Source organism: Corvus brachyrhynchos, unplaced genomic scaffold (assembly GCF_000691975.1).
Source record: "Corvus brachyrhynchos isolate BGI_N302 unplaced genomic scaffold, ASM69197v1 scaffold227, whole genome shotgun sequence".
Taxonomy (NCBI): Eukaryota; Metazoa; Chordata; class Aves; order Passeriformes; family Corvidae; genus Corvus; species Corvus brachyrhynchos.
The window spans coordinates 616,224-637,862 of NW_008239290.1; the positions used below are offsets into that span (position 1 = coordinate 616,224).

Sequence of the window (21,639 nt, forward strand, 5' to 3'; positions counted from 1 at the left end):
ATTTTCAAAATTGTGATTTTGAATTCTAAATTGACTTATGTTGCAAAATACAAAGGCAATAGGTGTTTGCTTTAGAATGAACTACGTACTGGATGTGCATGTACACAGTAAGCTCTGGTACCAGTTTAAATGTTTGCAGAATATTGAGTCCAAGTTTCTTTATTTAAGTTTACTGTAACACAATGGAAGGGACTTAAGCCAGCTATTAATATATTTATAATATGTTTTCCTCTCAAGATTGGGAATGGAATGATACTCTTCTCCGGAAAACAGTATTTGCCCAGCTCTTACAGAGGGTTGCACTGCATTGCATTTAAAACAAAAATATCACTCGGCTTGAGCTTAAAATGTAATGCTTTTTTTTTTTTTTTTTTAACTTACAGACCAAGAACTTGCCAGTCAAGATGAAAAACTTCTTCTAATGGAATCCAGCTTGAAAGCAACTCAAGAGCAGCTAAGTGAGCAAATAGCAGAAACAGTTCGCCAAGAACAGAACAGTAGAAAATCACAGACGGAGAGCTGAAGACCCTGAGAAAACATATTCTAACTTCTGAAGAAGAAATTAGTGATTACAAGTGAGTTACTTCTTTTTCAGTATTTGAAAAACAGAAGTCATTAAAGTCAGCAGTAAATCCTTTTAATATGTACGGTATTAATCATTTCTCTCAGGTAAGAGGTAGTGTAAGTGTGTTCTGTAACTCAATTGAATAAACTATTAAATCTAAATGATTGATTAATGTATGTTTTAAAATATGTTCTGCACTTAAAAAATCAAGTGTTGAAAAATACTATTATTAGGAGTTTGGTTTATTTTTAAAATTAATATTTTGTAGTGTTGAAATAGAATAGTAAGTGTAATTGTTTATTAGCTATCTGTCAATGGTATTCTCATCTTCCTCTTTTTTGAGACCAAAGGTTACATATGGGTCTTATTGTCTTTCTTTTTTTGTTAGAGAAGCTGCCTCTAAGCAGAGGCTACCAAATTAAAGGAAATTTGGTGTTTGAACTTTAAGTCACAATAGCAAGGCATATATGAAGTTGCTAACATAAACAAAAAAAAAGCGAACTGTATACTTTAGATGAGTTTACACTGAAAAAAGTACTTTTGCTCTAATCAGTCAAATTTCGTATCTATTAGATTGGAGGCTAACTCTTAGGATTTAATCAAAAAGTAACAATGTTCAAAAATTAGATTTTATCATTTAGCTTAACATTAACTATATTTTATATTGAGCCACAAAGTGATTCATTATTTAGAGTTATTGAGATTTAGACTATGCTAAAAATTACTCACTTCACTTGATTCTTTTTCATGCAGTCATTCTCTTCTTATTAAAGTTATGTTACATTAAGCAATCCCCATATATACAGACTGAATTTCAAGCTGTTTTGTAATATCAAAGAGCATGATGAGCACTTTATACAACGTAAGTTGTCTGCAAAAAGAAAGTCTGCTCATTTGGAGGGAGCTAAATGTTTTATCTCAGATTTGTGGCAAGCATCAAATATTAGCTCAGCAAATCTTCTCTGAGGAAGACTTGTTAAATTCGGATGCAACAAACATCATGCATCTAAAGTAAAATATTACGTATGCTCAGTGTAAATGACTCTTAGACTGGAACTTCATCCATGCTGCAGCTCAAATGTTTTAAGTTAATTTTTATTAACTAAAGACGGGGAAAAGCTTCATGGAAGAAACACTGTCTTCAGTAATGTGTCTTCATTTCTTTAAATAAAATAGCTTGGTGGTTTTCGACCCGTAGTTATATCTCTAAAGATATTACTAGTACTTCTCTAGGGAAAACACTGTCACTGATTTACTTTCCTAACACAACTTGAATCTTTTGCCATAGTGTGTTTTCTTAACCATTTGAAGTTATTCCTCAGTTAACAAAATGCCATTTTATACCAAATCTTTTAGATATTTATTTGAAAGTAAAAAAGGATACAAACTTCTAGGATTACTGATTGTGGTAACTTAGTGTGAGATGGAAGGGGGAGGGGGGAAGTGGAATTGAAAATCCCAGCTGTAACTGATTGATTGTGTCATGAAATATAGCTTTTGAGAGAGCAGGAATTTTGCAAAAGTTCACTGAAATAAGTTTCACTAACGCTGAAATAGAAGGCCAAATGATAATCATTAAAACATTTTTCAGAAGGACTTTTTAATAGATTTTTTATACTTTATATGAACAAATAAAACTTGAATGAATCTCTTCACATGCAAAAATTATTAACTAACCAACCTTTTTCTGTTCTGTTTTCTACACTTATTCAGTGACTTTGGAAGTTTTTTGCTTCAGCTTGTGAACATAATAAACTTTGAGTAAGGGAAATCTTTTCTTAGCTCTATGGATTATCAAAATTATTTTTTCTTTAATCTTATGTAAAATTTTTACTTTAATTTTTGATACCAGTACTTTTTAAAAGTACTATGACTCATTGCTGCAGGATCCCAGTAAGAAAATTATCTGTTGAATCTGGAAAATTAAAACTGCATATTCAAAACAATAGGTTTAATAAAGTGGAACTGATAAATCTAAAAAATTAAAAACAAAGTCATTTAAATATTGAAATTTCCCTTTAAAACAACATCTTACTCTGTACCTGAAAACAGTAATGCTGTGCCAGCCAGTACCTGCTCTGTTCTGTTCCTTGGGAGACAGAAAGAACAATGGATCTCAGTCCCCTGGGTCTTTTGGGACAGGGAATGTCATAAGGGTTATATTTAGTCGCTATGAAGGGTACTGCATGTGTCATAAAGTAGCATCCCTTTGGTGCTGACTTATTCAAAGTCATACAGTCCTGGACTTTTCCTACCTTCCTCCTTAGTGAATCTGACAAATGCAGCTGGTATCAAGGCGAGAGCACAGGATCATACAAAGAAAAATGCAGCGCAGCATAAATTGGTCACTTAAAACTACATTGAGACCTGAGATTTTGCTGTAGCTGTTGTGAGGCCTTTGAGGTGAAAGGTCCATTTCTGTATGCTTTTATTTCCTTGTTGTGAAGTCCTTGTTATAAGTTCTTTTTCATGGACATGGTCAAAAAAGGAATTAGGATCTAAAAACAATAAAAGTCCCTTATATTCATTAATTTACCAGAATAAAAATATTTTCTTTTAGAACAGAGTAAAAAATATTTTCTGCTAATTTCACAGGGTGCCCAAAATACATTTATTTCATAGGGAAAAAACTGAAAGTTTTCAGAAGTCACAGGCTTTGTTTGTTGTATACTTATCCTGGATGAAATAAACCTAAGGTAACACAACCCCAGTCCCGCTCCCCAGCCCTCCACCCTACTTGCCTCCCCCCCAATATAAGCCTGTTACACCTGAAAGATTTGTTCAGAATGTCCAGTGGGAACTTGGAAATCGTAATAATTTGTAGTATCGATTGTGTGAAGCTATGCAGCTGGGGCCTCTAGTGAATAGACAGGAATAGACATTTTATTGATTAACTTTTACAGTCATATTTTCAGGACTCTGCTGCAACATAATTTTCACTTCCCAGCTTTGTGCTGCTGCATCATGAAACTTGGATTCTTCTCTCTTAACATTTACCCACCTGAGAGAAACAGTACAGACTTGCCTTTTTTAAGCTGTGCTCTGCACAAATGCATAATATTTGGTGTAGTGAATTCCTTTAAATTTCCCCTCTGCTGTCACAATAAAATGAAAAATCTTCACAAGCGGTGTTAGCAAGTATTGAATAAGTTGCACATCTTTCCTAACTCCCCATTAGATGCTATTTGTAACATCTAGTAGTTCTACTCCTCCTTTGCATTTTCATTCTAATTTTCTAAATGGATAAGATTCTGGCAAAAGAAACCCCCCCTCTCTACATCCACAAATTCCAGAAGTGCTTAAAAGGAAAACCAGAGCAGCCCCATAATGAAATAGATGCTTTTTTTAGTTAGTGAAATTTTAAAATGAGAAGACAAAATGTTCACTTTGAAATCTGAAAGGAATTATCAGTAAAATCTGATTCATTTTCAGGAGCGACATCCTGCATTAACTAAAATTGCTTGTAAGATTACTGAGAGGACTGGATTTCAGTACAGTTACTAATAATTTAAAAATATATGTAGACGTACTGAAGTCTTATACAGAAAAATCTCGACTTTTTTTTTTCATTTCTGGTACTATTAATTTCCAGAAAAAAAGAAAAATGGCATTGAGCCATTGTGCAAATGACTGTTGCATATTTGCTGGTTTCTTTAGTATGGGTTACTTTGTACATTAGATGCCTAAGCCATTTCTGTTTCATGCACTTAGAAAATTACCAGTGAAAATCCCAATCCACTTTTATTCATTTAGTGACTGTTCATTATTAGTTATTTTATGTGCTAACTTTCATGTGAACCATGTTTTTGACATAAGTTTAATAATGAGTTATAGGCTAAATATTCACCACCCCATCATCACTGGTCCTAATATAATTTAAACGTCTGTCATCCCACTACTTTTTCTATGCTATGTTGCTATTAACATCTTCTAATTATAACAATGCTTAAGATATTCGTGGCCATGTTTCCTTTTGTCCTTCCCATCTCATCAGAGACATGATGGTGTGCACCATATGGAGCTACAATGGAGGCAGAAACTCTCCCATCCATCACAAAATGTTCACTCTGTTTACCATTGTCAAACTCATGACTGCATCATTTCTGTTTTGTTTAAAAAAATCGGGAAAAGTGTGGAAGACTTAAAGGTAAGAATAACAGCTTCAAAGAAAGAGGATAAGTGGCAACTTTCTCAAGACCTTGGTGTCCACTGGTCCTGGAATAAGTAGAAATAGTCTCAGTCAGGTGAAGAACTAGAAAATTTGAAGAAGCGGGTAAGTTTCTTCCTATGCCTGGAAAATTAATGTATTATTTAGCAAACTGAGTAATAGCAGTATCAGATTTTAATGGCATCCTAGGCCCCAATCTTTCAAATATATGTGAATGCAAGTCACAGTTTCACAGTTTTGTGAAACCAATTACCCTATAAACATGTGAAAAGCTGTTCACAAGTTTGCAAGATTGAAGATGAAAACTGTTTTAAGGATCGCTCATGATTTTGTTTTGTAGTTGTGATGTTTCGTTATAGAAGTAGTGAATTATGATGTAAGGATTACAGGAAAACTGTGAAATGTCTGACTGTATTTTAATTTAGATTAATTTAATGGAAATCCAAATTAGTGTTTGTGTGTGTGATTTAGTTAAAGAAAGAGGAAATGGTATCCCTCTTCTGAACATTTGTGGAGATGTTAAATGAGATCAAAGTAGTAGTTCAGTAAGTTTTATATGTTCTATTTAGATAATCCCCTAAATGCTTAGGACTCTGTGCATAGCATGTTAACTGAATTTCTAGATTTTCTATTTAGTTTCTTTCTCTTGTTCTATTTTGACATATCCATGCTAACATTTTGACATATCCAGGCTTCTTACAGTTGTGTTAACCTTTTCATTATGAATTAGGCAAGGTAAATTTTAAAACTTTTTAAGAACTAATAAATTTGAAATGTTTTAAATGTTTATTAAATAAATTAGATGCAAAATATAACAACGTATTTCTTAGAGCCTTTTTTACAGTGCACAAATTCAGAACTAGTTATAGTTCCCAAATTTAAGCACAGAATTCCAAGGTTTATCGTGACATAGCTGAAGGCTGCTTGACTCCATTACTTTATCTGTTTCTCTAAGAGAAATTGCAAATCTGAAGTATTTTAATAAGCTTGTGCCATTTATTTTGATTTTTAATTTCTCACTATTACTAGAAAAAGTAAGACATTAAGTAAATAAAAATTTGTGTTTATGACTTTCACATTATCTATGACGTATTAAAAAAACAACAAAAAAATATTATCTGTTCAAGTATAGGATCTGATCCTATATATTTGTGTCTTCCAGTTATGACTGAGAAAAGCTGAATTGATTGCAATGGAAATCTACCTGACAGTAAGTATTTGCAGTGGCAGACAAAATTAGTTAAGAGAAGAGAATATAAAATTAAGAAAGACAGATGGACTCATAAGAGTGAAATACAAATAGTCTGAATCAGGATTGATTTCAACATAATGTGGTGGAGGAATCCCCACTTATTGATCAACTTTAAAGCCCATGCACAGCACTTAAAAAGATAAAGTAAGCAAGGTCAGATAATCAAAGCATTTAAATAGTAAAAACAGCAACTGCCACTGTAGACTGCTAAAATAAATCCATAATACAAATTGCTTTAGCAAAAAGTGGATGAGCAGCTGATCTTCCTATTGAACTTTTATACTGTTCAGTGACCACACTGGGGAGAGGATTGGAAGAAATGCCTTGAAGATCAATATTGAGTGAGATGTAGCAGGGATTCATTCTGAACATGAAAGAATTACAAGCATGAGAGTAGAGATCCTGAGGAAATGTCATCAAGAAAGGACCGTTCTTTTAAAATATCACACATATTATATGAACATAGTATTAGTTGATATCCCGTTATGATCTTTGAGCATTCAAAGCTTATTAAATCAGAAATTTACTTCTTGCAAAACAAAAAAATAGGACAAAAAGAACTAATGATTTTAATGAAATTACTTCTAAGAATTTAGTAACCTCTGTATCCAAAACAAGGGGAAATTTAATCATCCTAATTAGTACAGTGTTCAGTTGAGGCAGCTACTTTTCAGCCATATGTATTTCAAGTTTTTGCTGAATAGGAATGATGAACCAGAATATTGTATTTTTTCTGGGGTTTTTGATCTTTTTTGTTTTTTCAAAGACCAACATGCACCTGTAATTAACATGTTTAATGTAATTGCTGTTTCTTCAGGTCTATTCCAAACAGCATTTTCGCAGACATTTTAAATATTCTAACTACAATGCTCTAATGCAAGTGCTTCAAATTTCAATTTCTCCTAAACCTGTATAGGCTTTTCATTTTAAAATAGATGTTAAAAATATGCCATAGCTTTAATTTATACATTAATTTTTCCAGCACTATTCAGAGAGTATTTGTGAGAAAGAAATACTAGATGTGGAAGTACTACAGTAGCTCATTGTATCAAATACATTGTTTTCATTCACTGTTTTATTACATCATTGTATGAGAAATATTGCATTTTCATGGATATATTACCCCTTTTAAATGAAGAATCCTTCTTTTTTTTCTTTTTTTTTTTTTTGGACTGTAATCTTCCTTTACTTTCAGGCTCATTGCCCTGCCTATAAAAATGGTGTTATTGTTAGAAATTAATAATTCAAGGTGTGAAGGTATTTGCATTTTGAACAATAAAAATGGAGCACTAAAACTAGAGGGTTTCAAGGATATAGAAAAAAATTTTAAAAAGCCCAACAAGTAAAGAGAGCATTTGTGTTCTCTTTGAAGATCCCTTTTGACAAAATATGTTAGAGTAACTTATTCTCACAATCATGAAGTTTGTTTGCTGTGGTAACTGTACCACACACCCTCTTGTAACACATAATTATTTACAACTACTATTGGCTCCATTTTTGCTGTATGAATTGCTGATGACAGCAATTTCAATGTAAAATTGTGAAAAACCATATTCATAGTTGTCAAAGAAAGGTCAGCTTATTTGCATTCATTAGGAACTTGGAGGGCCGTACAACATGCTTTTCCTTTGGAATTCTTATGGTTATTGATTTGTATACAGCTGTAGGAAAAATTAGTTGGAATTACATTTCACTTACCACTGGAGGCTTTATATTAATAACTACGAAGTTATACATAAAAATCATTGGAACCACCAAATTAAATAATTGTAATTTTTAAAAAGTAAAGTTTTTGCATTTAACTTTTAAAAAATAATCTCTTTTGTATACCCTGAGGAAATCTTTTAGTGAACTTTTGGTAATACTTACAGTGCTTTTATTTGCACAAAAATGCCTAGGCACTTATATTAATGTGATATAAAGTATTTGAAACTTTTGATTTAATAGTGGTCTTTAAAGATGCTTATAAACAAAGACAATATGTAATCGTATGATTAAACTTCCTTATATACTGAATTTTTCTTATATAACTGTATAATTACTAACCCCAAAATGTAGTTTAAGCATATGAATAATCCTGTCCTAAAAAATGATCTTGTGTTTGTACTCTAGTTATTAAAGACCCTTCAATATCAAGAGCTATGAAAAATCATAAGGAAGTGTTATAGCCATCCTTGACTGCTAGCTCCTAGGTATAAAAATATATGGCTAGAGTCTTCAAAAGAAAGTCTACATGGGTAACATACCAACAGTGTGGGGTCAGGTAAAGCACATTGTCAAACTGTGACAAACCTGTGTCTAAATGGAGAGAAAGGAAGAGAACTTCAGATTTACAGACAGCAATGATGCTCAGGTGGTATGCATTTGAAACCTTGTTTGCATTATATTGATAAATACCGTACATGATTAGTGCATATTTCTGTGAACTTTTAACACTTTAAATGGATTAGAATGTCTTATTTTGATCATATCCATATTGTTCATTAAGATAAGATTAGGTCCTTAAAAAATGTTTGGCTTATTTCCATTGCATCCAAAAATGTTTAAAGTAGAAAATATGGAATACAGTTTTCCATAGTGTGCATATATAACACATGTTTGAGATTAATCAAATCATAGTCACCTCTAATTAACAGCAGGGAGCAATTCCAACATGGGACAGGGCCAGATGACTAAGAAATGAAGCATATATTTAAAAGATGCAGCATACTAAGAAAAGAAAAATAGGTTATGACTTATGACTTAAAAATACTGAGAAGTTTTTAAACCTGTGGTTCTGTGCATGTGGTTTAAACATTTTTCTTTGCTTTTTTTTTAGCTGGGCCAAAAATTTTCAGAGCCCTACAGTTTTGTAGGTAAACACAGTTTTCTTTCAAAGTTAATTCTTTTCATTCTCCATAATTAATAGATTTAAAAAACCTCTGACCTTTGCAACTTCAGATGAGCAGCTTTTCTTTCAAATTCTAAAAATGTCTGATTTGTATGCCAAAATTCCATCATTTGCCATGGCATTTGCTTAGCACCACAGGAAAAGCAGTGATCAAGGAATTGATCAAGGACATACATTGAAGTAAGTTGAATCTTTCATCCTGTTTGGTTTTTTTTTTTAATAGGAAGTTATATAGTTGATGAAAAAGAAAACTCTAGGAAAAGAAATGTAGTTGTGCAATGAAGACAACTGGAGAACTAGATACTTCCCTGTCCTTTCCCTCAGACATAATGAAGATACTACCACTAAACTTTTCTGAATGTCCAGTCTGAGATACTGCTGTCTGATCTGCGGCAGACTGAACTTTGCCAAGAACAACTGTAGCCAATGATAATTTGCTTTGAACACTTAAAGGTCTTTGTGAAGTAGCATTAACAAAAGACACGAGGAAACAATGTTGTGTCTGGTCTCTGACTGGGGATTTGAGCCAAGGTCATTTTCATTGCAGTGTACGGCAATAGCTCCTGAGCACACACAAGTTTTTCTGCCTCTCAGTGATTCAATAACTTCTAAACTTGCCTATGAATAGGGGAAAACTCTGCAAGAAAGACTAGAGAGCAATCCCTCTTATATCAGCATGGAATGATGTTAGTTCAAACTGCTTCAAAATAAAAGAGAAATTAATCTCTGTTCTCATATATCCCAAATGAGAGTTCTGATAGAAAGCAATTTCACATTTTATTTTTGCTTAATGTGAATTGCCTTCTTTTACCCCATGTTCCCAAATTCCTTTACTTCAACTGCCTATGTATGAAATGATAATAGGGATGTATTCTCATATCATGGATGCTGATATTTATGAAACACTCAGACACCATTGTGTTGAAATCAGTGGCTTTATTTATGTTGGTTTGTTTGTTGTGTCATAATGTGAGCCGTGTTTCTCAGTTTAAGTCATGTTAGCTGGTGTATAGAGACATTATCTGTAGGTTGTAGATGCAGAATTTGCCATTGAATGGATTAGAAGTTTGTTCCAGGATCTTGTTTTGGACTTAAATATTTTGTGCACTGTCCATGATTTTTAAAAATAATTACATGAAAATTAATTTGTAGGTTTTGGAAACTCAGGTAGAGTGAAGGATATTTTTTCATTCATATCAGCATTTGAACATTGTACTTCAGTAAAATCAGCATCAGAGCCTGCTTCCAAGTCAAAGAGATTTTAGGAGGTACCCAACTTAAAAGTAAAATTGGATTCACCTCTTTTATATGGATATTTTTCAAAAGGAACACCTGTGAAGGGATTCCTTGCTTGGTGCACTGTATTGTCGGACTTAATCAGATCAGACAGAGATTTGGCCAGCAGACACTTTCTCTAACAGGGAAGTAACAAGTAAGGTAGCAAAAAACCCCAGGACAAGTAAGGGCCAGAGCACAGCACTGACCTTCTCCAAGACAGAAGAACTTTTCAACAGAATGGATGTAGAACTTATATAGGTTATAGCTCACTCTCTCTGCATACACATACTCTCATATATTTGCTTGTTAATATCTTCCTTTGAAATATCCATATTATTTTAATTTACACTTTTCAAGATAATTTGGCTTTGAGCAAAAACTCAGCAAGAAAAAATTTCAATCCAAGCACATGAAGATGGGCAAAGCTCTAGGGAACTCAAAAGTGTGTCTAATAATGGAAAATTTTGTGGTAGGCAGAAGAGTGCTAAACAACTGAAATGGCATCCTGGCAATCAATGAAGCTACAAAAACTGGGGGGTCGGTTTATGTCATCATCTTACTGAAACTGGTGAGTGTGCAAAGGATTTATTGCTCACAAACACCAAATGAAATTGTGAATAGCAAACTCTAATGAAAGAAACTTAACCTTGACATAAACATAATACTCCCTTGTCTATAATTTTCAGAACTGTATTGTATATTAGCCCTTTAAGGATAAGCATCCTCAATATAATGCAAAAATTCAAAAGAATTTTTTAAAGATAGGAAATTATCTTGTTCTTTTTCTTGACTTTTTTTCAAAATTATAGTCAGAGATTTAGAAGAAATGGACTTTAAATTGGCATCTATTGCTGTCTCCAATAAAATCTGCAACAGCAAGCACCTTCTTCTGGAACCAAGAAAAGGATTAAGAGGGTTCCATGGTTCTGTTTGATTTAACCTTTGATTTTAAGTTAATTGATTGATGTTCATTTGGAATTCCATTTCAGATGGATATTCCAATTGTCAGAATTCATAATGGCAATATATACTCTCTTTCTAAGTTTGGTATCCCTAGGATTACATGAGAGCCCTTCTTAAGGATGAAAGACATTTAGGCCTGCAAGAAAACACTTGAATGGTTTGAAGTAGAAACTTTTTATCATCAGACATGACAATATTAAGTCCATCCTTTTCATTATAGATTTCTCACCAGACTTGAGTGTTCTGTTATAGACTGTAGTGCTGACTACTATTAATAGTAGCCCCCCTTGAATTCTATCAAAAATGAATGGAATTTGTCTGAGTGGCTTTGTTTTATTTTGTTTTGGTTTTTTGGGGTGTTTTCTTGTTTGTTTGTGGTTTTTTTCCCCTCTGCAGCTGTTGTGGCCCAGTCCACCTGGCAGTTTAAGGGAAAGGTTGCTTGATTTACTTTGAGTGGTGCACAGGAAAAGCAACAAAATTCTCAGGAGGTTTAGTATCAAACTTTTACTTGTAAATTTTAGAACATTTAAGGTAAAATAAGGTACTTGGCAAATTTTAAAATGTAGCCATTTTGGTTAGAAAACCAACAATAAAAAACTTAAAATTAACACTTGAGAAAATGTACAAAAGGGAAAAGAAATAAAGAAATATAAGAGTAGAAAGGTATAAAATCACCACCTGTGGATCCAGAAATGAGACCTGATTGTTGAAATTTTGAGGTCTCTTGGTCAAAGTGATGTTGCAGTCTTGATCCACCAGGGGCGGGGGAAGCGTTCAGTTTGGAGTGAGGAAAGTAGTTACATTATTTAATACCTAATAATATACCTGAATTCAAAAAATACAAATTTTAAAAAATTCATGAACAATACTTGTGGTAATACCATCTAACTCTTATCTAGCAATTTACATTCAGAGATGTTATATTTTGCTAAGGATGTGTAATTTAATTTAATTCTTTAAGAATACTAGGATTTTGTATAGATGTGTGTGTATTTATTGGGGAATAAAAGTGATTTTTATAGATTAGGACTTTGGAGAACAAGATAGTGAAGTGTCTTGTCTTGGGTATCAGCAAAGATAAAAAGAGCAAAGCCATTTGAATAAAGGAATGTGAAAAAGACCAATTTATAACAGCAAATGAGCATGGGAACTCACAGGAGCCACCTAATCTACAGAAAATCTCTCTGTATGAGCTGAGACTCCATGGGAAAAAATGCAGTGACTTTTTTCATTTTTCTTTCAGTGAGAAAGGGAATAGGCTACTTGGTGTTTATTGAAGGGGAAAAATGCACATAATTTGACAATATTTGAATTCTGTGTTACTCTACTGTAATTTTCTTGTTCACTCTGGAAGTTTGGATTAAATTCCTTTTCTATTGGTAAAGCCATGTAAACTCAAGAAAATTAGTTTTCTCTGCCTCCCCTTCTCTTGCATATGTATTTATAGAGGGAAATATCTTTTTGTTTGTTTATTTATTTTTACTTTTAACTTAACACAGCTGGGTAAAAAATAGTGTAGTTTGAGTGCTTATACTTTTCATCCCTGTAATTAATATGCAAGAAGGAAAGCATTGAGATAAGTGGAACAATATAATAAAATGTTGGTTTAAATTGGATAGTTCTAGAAAAAGAAATATTTTGCAGGAATGAAAGCTCTTCCATCTAAATTATACCATGTAATCTAACCTGGTTTTAAGCTTAAAAAGCCTGCAAATCATAGAAAAACTGGAAGAAGGGATTGACTGCACACAAGAAAAACACTGCCATGTACAGGAGGAGCTTTTAGAAGAGCAGTCTCAGATGAGAATTCTCCAGCTGGACTAGGGTGCAGTAGAAAAACTGATAAAATACTACAGTACTCAGGTACAGTATATGAAATTGAAGCTTAATATTTGAAGTAATGTAAATGAATGCTCCTAGGTTATTTTTCCACTGGAAAAGGAAATATTATTTAAATAAAATTACCCATAAAATTCACTTTCAACACATGAGAGTTATTACTGAAAATATTCAGTCAATATAAAAGAACATTACTTCTCAAACTCTTGTGGGTGGGATTTATCTTGTCTAACTTTTGATGTCTACAGCCTAGGTGGAAATACAGGAGGGAGGTCCCTAAGTTCCCATTATGGTTGTTGGAGACTTAGTCAATCCAGAGAGTGGAATCAAGAGCTGAACAAACACTGAGCCAATCAAGTATTAAAGTGCGTTTTTCGATCAGTCTAAAAAAGTCTCCAGATAAACATTCAACGAGGCCTCCACTCAATGCAATGGAAGGATATGTATGCAGTCACACATAGTCAACTGAATGCAGATGGAAAAATTGATGATCTGGTGAGTTACCCTTTCCCAATAATTCATTAAATGCTAAATTTTAAAAAACAAAATATTTATTTGTTTGGTATAACTAAATGTTTCACAGGTATTAATGCAGATCATTGCTCTGAAAAATATTATATAAATACAAGAATTAAAAAAGGAATGATTTATGACGTAGAGGAAAAAGAAAGTTAAAATAATAGATGATCTTTCCTGTGTCTTTTATTGTTTATATTTAGAGCCTTTTTTTCTCTTGGTTTTGGGTTTGTTTGGTTGTTGGTGGTGTATTTTCTTTTTTTTTTTTTTTTTCGATAGAAAAAAAAAAGATTGAAAGAATGTGGATAGATGAGAAAGTGGGCAAATATAAAAGATAGTAGAATGACTAATATTCTTTTCCACCCTACTGTTACCATACCATACCAATGGAGATTGATTATTTGCTGCATTATTTCACTAAAGAAGTGCATTAATTCTGGAGCTTGACTCAACCTTGAACAGAAAGAATATAATAATATTTATTTAAATGAAATTTGTTGCCACCTGTGAACCAGATGGTTGCAAAGTGTTTCCACTGAAAATGTTTAAACATCCAGAGGCAAAAAGAAAAAAGATACAGGTTGAATAAAACAAATATATTTTAGTTTTTGAAGGTTTCATTACATGCAATTTCAGTGGAAATAGAGGTTGAATAATTACTACACACAATTTTGATTAAATTTTTCACTTACTTTTATGATGTTTTGCATTTCCAGTGTTTCTGACATATAACCCATCAGGGTACTAAAAAAAATTAAAAATACAGTAAATCTGTAGTTGTTTAATTGAATAAGTATTTTATAATAAGGCGATTTCAGAGTAAAGAAATATTTAACATAGAGGTAAATATGCAAAGAAAATCAAATCAAGCAAGTGAAATAGTTAATCATGCTAACACTTGGATTATCAAAGTATCATCACACTAATTTGTTTATGCATGTTGATTCTTGCCCAATAGAGGCAAATTGCCACTGGGAGCAACTGGTGCCGTTAAGCTGCCAAATTAGTCCGTTCTCCAGCTAAGTAGCTTGGGAAGGTACACTGAAGGTTTCCTCTTTCTAAAGACTCTATTTATTATCTTTACTTGTGTAAAGAGTTCATTAGAAAGAATTTTACATTGAAATATGGTAACTTTTTAGCCTCCTTTAATGCAGTCACACGTCTTTAACTACCAGACATAAAACTGCTTAATTCTGTGGTTATTAATGGATTCATATGTCATAAAGCCAGAAGAAACAGTGTAATCGAGTCTCATATGTGACACAATACAGGCCATAGGACTTCAGTGAATTAAGTGGTACGTCATGTCTAAGTAAATGTGACTGAAATGGAGCATATTAAAATACAGCATACATTTTTTTAATACACGTTTGACTTTAAAAAGCCAATGTACCAGAATTTGTGACAATCCTTCATAGGTTCTCTCAATAAATCTAGCTTTTAAACCCTTGCAACATGTTGATTCTGTATCATTTTAGCCTCTTACTCAAAATTTCATATGAAAATTCATATAGAACTAAAGTATATTATCTTTTCATCTTAATCAACAGTATCTGAAATCTCTTAAAACCAGTGCACATAGTAGGGTAAGTTGTGTTTACAGTACAGTCACAGTAATTTGTATTATTTATATTAATCTAGTTATATTAATCTACATATTTTCTTTATATCTACAGTCAATGCAAATTAATATGGAATTATGATATCAGTCCTTCAATAGTTTGAGTGGACTAGATTAGTAAATGCCAGGGCAGAATTATTTGAATCTCACAGGTAGACCCAAAAAAGTATTGACAGAGAATTAGTAGAGCACTACTAATTAGTAGTTTCTACTTTTTAAAAAACCTTTCACCGTTTCTAAGAACATACAGCCTAAAATTGGTCAAGAATTTTTTTTCTAACAGCTCTTCAAAAATTCTTAGGAATTCTACATAGGAAAGTAAAAATCTATATGTACTTCTGTGACTGCAATAATTTTTATCCTAAGCCAAGTACTGTGAATTCCATTGTTACTTTTGATTTCTTAAATGTCTTTTTTTTTTGGTGAGGGAGAGATGCAGATCTACGTAATGCTGTTGAATAAATTACAGAAAGGATCTTATTTTTATATTCAAATACCTTGGATTAATTACATCCCACTCATTAATTTTTGTGGGGTTTCTCCTCTTAAGATACTGTTTGTGCACGTATGCACAGTGACATATGAGTATATACATGCAAATCAATGTCCATGGCTATGTCTATATGCAAGTTGTCACATAAAATTTATAACAACTTTAGAACATGTTTGCACCTCAAAATATGACTTTTTCAAGATTCCTTTTGCCAGAAGAGTTACTAACTTCTAGTTTTATAATTAATTCCTACTCATGTGTTTTAAATTGATAGAATCAATCAAAATAGACTCAATCAGCATTTTAAGAATTAATTTTGTAATTGGTATAGTTTATCTATGCAGCATGTTTTAAAAAATGTTTCAAGGTAAGGAATACTTTGATAAGCACAGTTTAGCATCTCCAATACACCAATTTTCTCTGAAGTTTCTGAGGAAAGCTCAACTTTTCTCCTCCAAGTCTAGTTCTAAACCCTATGTTTAAAAGTCTTTACACATTAATTTTAAATTTTCAGAAGTCTGGTAACTTAAAACAGCTTAACTTACCTTGCACCAGATTTTGCTTACTATGTTTTTGAGAACATTGTTCCATTATAGATTTCTAAGTCAGTAGCATTAAGATATTAAGTGTTTCTAAGCAGATCAAATTACTCAAATGACTCATTTGCTTATTTGTTTGTTTATTCCTGGCAACAGTGATTAACTGCCATAGTGATTATGAGACCAGCATTTCACAGTCTTAGTATTCCATTTGAACTTATAAGTAATTTTCTATCAACAGGGTTATCAGTGAACTTCTGTGTATATGTTACTCAAAGAAATCTTGTAAGTAACTTCAGATTTTAAACTGTATGGACTATATCTATCTAAAATTTTGGACTATATCTATCTAAAATAAGCAATATGTTTCAAATGATTCTTTTGATTTTGTTTCCTTTGAACAAAAAGCTGCTGTCAAAGGTGAAAAGGTCTTTATTTTTCTAGTGGAAGTCCTTTTCATTTCTCTCATTGTTATGGATTAATAAGTAACCAATTTCACATTTTATTACAAAATAAGTAGAGGCAGGTGGCCAGAAGACTGGGAGAGTGGCATACTCAATTTCCTTGTGGCATGTATTAAAATTTTAGGAACATATTTGCCTGGCCTTCTGCTGGGTTTAGTCAAACTTCAGCTGACAGGTAAGTAAGCATTGTATAAACATTTTATTTTGTTGTACCAAAATGTAACCTCTCTTCAAACTTTTGCATATAGTGGAGTGTTGTTAGCAACCAATATAGGAAACACCAAACTGTAAATGAGAAAAACTAAATAAACCATGAAAAAAGCCGGACATTGAGTTACATATTGTTTTAATACAGAATAAGCAATATCTAATAAAAAAAATTCATTGGCTTCCTTGTTGATTTTTAGTGTTACTGTTACTCTAACAATAGCTATTAGATTGTAATCTTTTTTTGTTGCTGTAAGACCGTAAGTTTCAAACATCTTCTAACTACTCTATTTCTTTGAACTATAGCTTTATCTTTTGAAAGGATAATATACCTTAGTTACACCAGTAAACTGACTGTAGGCTAAAACGAATTTTATTCAAGGCGATACTACTACCTGTATAAAGTGGAATTAAGGGTATATGATCCACTTTTGCTTCATTGCATGATTAGTATTGTGTGACAATTTAGGTTTATAAAGACACTTCTGAGTGAGCACCAAAAAAAGAGAAAAATATAGGGGTTTAAAAAATGAGTCCGAAGAGCCTGAGAGTCATGTCTTTGAAGACTCTTTCTTTCATTTCTCCTTATTATTCTTTAATCAGAACTATTGCTTGTAAGTCATGTGAGACCAATCTCCAAACTGCATGCCAATGAATAATTTACTCCTAATTTGCTATAATCTCAGGAGACATTCAGAGCACCCACATGATGTATATTGCTTAGTAGCAACCCAAATGAGGGATTTGAGTATATGTGGGTGCATGCTGCTGCACTACCACTTCTGCTTACGTAAGTTTAACTTCTATCTCTAAAATACTCTAGAAATTATGTTTTCATTTAATTTATTTTTCCCTTCATTCCTCAATAATTGTTCTCTTTTCCAGATTAATTTTAGGAAATCTGTAGACAGCTACATGCAAATGCCTTGCTTAAAAATGAAAATTTCTAGAATTATAGCCATTATGTATTTACAGACACCTGACATTCTATGTACTGTATCTACTCTACAACAATTTATGCTTATGTAAATTGGGATGTAGAATAGTTGACGTCTTTTATGTTATATCACTTCATGACTTTTATCTTCTAGGTCAAATATAATTGAAAAAATATCTCAGGCTTGCTAAATTGACTTTACAACACAAAAGGTAACTACACAATGAAGTAATGTTAATTCAGTGAAAATATTATGATATGAGAAGAATTGTCGCCTGTTCATATATGAGAAGTTATATTAGTGCTAGAGAAATTACTTTGAAATAAATAACACCCTATGTCTTAGAACTTGAGAGGGAAACCGTGTAGGCTAGTACCTCTTACTTCTTTCTATGCTGTCAGGGTGTGCACATAATTTCTGTTACACTTATATATTTAGAAAAGATCACTCTCCAGTAAGGTTACAGCTCCTGGAACAGTTCCACAGCCCATGTGAAAATTAAAGAATTGAAGTATACAATTTCTATTTCATTTTTCATCATCCATATTAAATATACTTATAGATGGCAGTCAGATAATATTTTATAGAAGGGAAAAAGCCCTAAATTTTCAAATATATTATCCATATGTCTGATCCTTAATTTCCTATCCTTGAATATATTTGCCAATAAAATATTCAGTGAATTTGAAAAAGTCTTTATGTTTTTGGGGAATATTAGGTCATGCTTGCAGATGGGGAAGAGCAGAGGATGAGAAAATATTCTACATTGAGAAAACATGATTTCATGCTATGTGTGTTGATGGAGAAAAAAACCCCAAGCTTTTCTAGTTCCATGCATTTAGCTAGATTTAGGAAAGGATCTTTAAAAAGAGAAATCAAAGTAATCATGCATATGTATACATATAATGTTTATGTACCTTTCCTACAGAAGAAAAAAAAAGGGTGTATTAGTATTCACATTTGACATCCAAGGTGTGTTGAAATTACTAAAATACATAATTCAATTAGCAGGAGAGAAGGAAATGTCATATAGTGATATTCAAGCACCTCTACGTATCCATAAGAAACTATAAAATTATAACATTTTACAGGAGGTCAGAAATTACAGACTATGACCTCGTGTCTATTTTAGTCTGAAGAATCTGTTTACTCATCAAATAATAAGGAAATGGACCTCCTGCAAAAAAGATCAGTTAAGAGCCACTGAGATTTGCTGCATGAAATGCTTCATTCTTTTCTTCAAAGAAACCTTGTTTAAAGACTGAGTTTTATGAATAATTATTAGAAAGGCTGCAAGGGGCCTTTATATATATATGTGTGTGTGGTGTGCATATGTAATTTACATATGTAATATAGAACTAAGAGTCCTGAATTCCTTTGGAAAAGGATATTCAGGACTTAAAAGGGCATAAGTTTATGTTCGTAGAATCATATAATCACAGAATGGTTTGGGTGGGACCAGACTTTAAAGATGATCTAGTTCCAACCCCCTGTCATAACCTTCCACTAGACAGATTGCTCCAAGCCCCATCCAACCTGGCCTTGAACCCTTTTAGGGATGGGGCATCCACAACTTCTGTGGGAAACCTGTTCCACTGCTTCACCAACCACACAGTAAGGAATTTTTCCCTAATGCATAATCTAAACCTACTCTATTTCAGTTTGAAGCCTTTCCACCATATCCCATCACTACAAGCCCTTGTAAAATGTCCATTTTTTTTGTAGGTCTCCATTAGGTACTGGAAGGTCACAATTAGGTCACCCTGAAGCCTTTTCTTTCCCAGGCTGAACAAACCCAAGCCTCTCAGGCCTTCCTCATGGGAGAGGTTCTTCCATTCCTCTAGTCATCCTGGTGGCTCTCCTCTGGACTCACTCCAACAGGTCAATGCTCTTCCTGTGCTGTATGCGCTACATGTTGACAAGGTAATGCTTTTTTTCATCCTACAGCACTGTGTAATAATTTAATATAAAGTGTTGCACATAGTTGCAAATAAAAATATTTTCAATCTCACTGCTGACTCTGTGTTTAATATAAATTGCAATTAGGAAAAAGCAGGGAAACGTATAGAGTTTGATTGCTATTGACCCTTTATAAATATATAGGGGAGTAAAAGATGATTACCTGTTTAGTAAAATAAGAGGTTCAAATTTATTTGATACAAAATCCATTCTCATTGAATGCTCAGCAATTTTACAGCCTTTTTCTCTCAATAATTTCTCTGCTTTCTTCTCTGTTATCCATGAGCCTTTCTCATTTTTCTCTTTTAAAGCAACTTGTGAGGTTTTTATTATTTGATTATTTAGCTTCAGAGTTCCAGTGTTTCCAGCTTTCCGAGTTCCAGCTGCCTCACATCTTTCTGGATAGAGTGTCAGGCTGAAAATTCTCTGAGGCATGTGTGTTACAAGGGCAGAGTATCATGGAGTGGTGCTAAGAAGTTTGGACTATTGTCCCCATTCTGAATATGCTGTGTATATCTTAACTGTCCTTGCAGTCATCCACACTAAACAACAGTGTGAAAGCAGGGATAAAAATGGAGCTTTTTTTTTTTACTGAGCCATTCACAATTTTGCTTATCAAATTTAGTAGGCACAAATCATGCTACAAAATAATTTCAAAATTTTATGGTAGGTCTGAAGGTCACAAGATATCTTCCCTTACACAAATTGTTGTGTTCTGGAACAATTGGTAAAAGGAAAGGCTTTGTCAGTGCTCCTGAATCAGTAAGGACAAAAGCCATTACATGTTTTTTAAGAGGTTCATAAACATCTATACTATAATATCATGTTCTACACAACATTAATAGTTCAGCTACAGATTTGCAGCAAACCTTTGTCATTTCTTCAACACCTTAAATCAATTTAATTTCTCAGTTCTGTTTTCTGTATTGCACTTCCCTCTATGTAGTCTTTCTCTCCAAATCTTTTATTAGATTTTTCCTAGTCTTCCTTACTTCAGCAGGTCTACTGTGGATTTGCACTGCACGATGTATTTAATAACTTATTTGAAGATATGGCAGTGTTAAAGTGTAGTACAGAAAGACCTGAGTTATATTTTTACTGAATTAATTACTCCATTTCTAACTGCAGCCTATACAGAATATTTTCAGTTCAGTAGTAACTGTAAATCATAACCCACACCCTCTGAAAAAGAAAAAAAATGTGCAGGGAAAGTTCTTGAATTTTATTTTGTATTTCAACAGCTATCCTGTGACTGGAACCCAAACAATTGGATTTAAAGTTTAGCAAAGTATCCCTCAGTGCTGCATTAGAGTCATTCTTTTATCTGTAATGTTGATGAACCTAGAAATTTGGTTCTGCTTCAAAAAGTTTGTCTGTTAGGCTGATGTCTCACATCTGTGCAAAGAAAATAGTTTCACCACCTGCAACATCTCTGTAAGTGAAGGAAGAGATCTCTTCTCGTTTGTTGTAACCAAAGATATCAGAATTTCTGCATATTAACATAATCTTTGTTCTTCTATTCTCAAGCTCTGCTTCTTGCTGTGCACATATAAATTTTATATAATAAATTTTATCTCCTCTCCTTAGCACTAGAAGCCTCAGACACCGAATTCTGTGTGACAATGAATCAGCTGACTGCATAGTCTATTCCCACAACAGAAATAAGGGCACTGGGGACTGTAGGACACAACAAAATGTCCAGAGGCTTTCCAAGTGTCACTGTAGCTAAGTTTCTATGTAGCTTTTGGACTCTATATTTAAAGGGAGCGAAAAAACGTTTGCTACTGATGTTGACTTTTCTATATTAGAAGAAAGTTCTATGTATGTTTGACATAATTCTAATAATAGAAAAACTTATTTCTTCTTTCTGTAATTGGAAATTGTGTTTCCATTCTTTCATTTGTGTGACAGCTATGGGGCATATTTTATTTTTTCTTTAATTACTTT

The 21,639-nt window shown here is 32.9% G+C and overlaps 2 long non-coding RNA genes across 2 annotated transcripts in view; both read left to right on the forward strand.

Moving 5' to 3' along the window:
- The first annotated feature begins 385 nt into the window (after nucleotides 1–385).
- LOC108448227 lies at nucleotides 386–19,229 on the forward strand. The gene is made up of 4 exons (XR_001864044.1): nucleotides 386–575; nucleotides 5,896–5,943; nucleotides 13,204–13,450; nucleotides 17,887–19,229. It is a non-coding gene; the product is annotated as an uncharacterized LOC108448227 (long non-coding RNA).
- Nucleotides 19,230–19,353: 124 nt separating this feature from the next.
- The window catches only part of LOC108448224, a 60,420-nt gene continuing 58,134 nt past the window's right edge, over nucleotides 19,354–21,639 (forward strand). The window contains exon 1 of the long non-coding RNA XR_001864041.1: nucleotides 19,354–19,656. This is a non-coding gene — a long non-coding RNA (uncharacterized LOC108448224). The remainder of the gene's footprint in view (nucleotides 19,657–21,639) is intronic.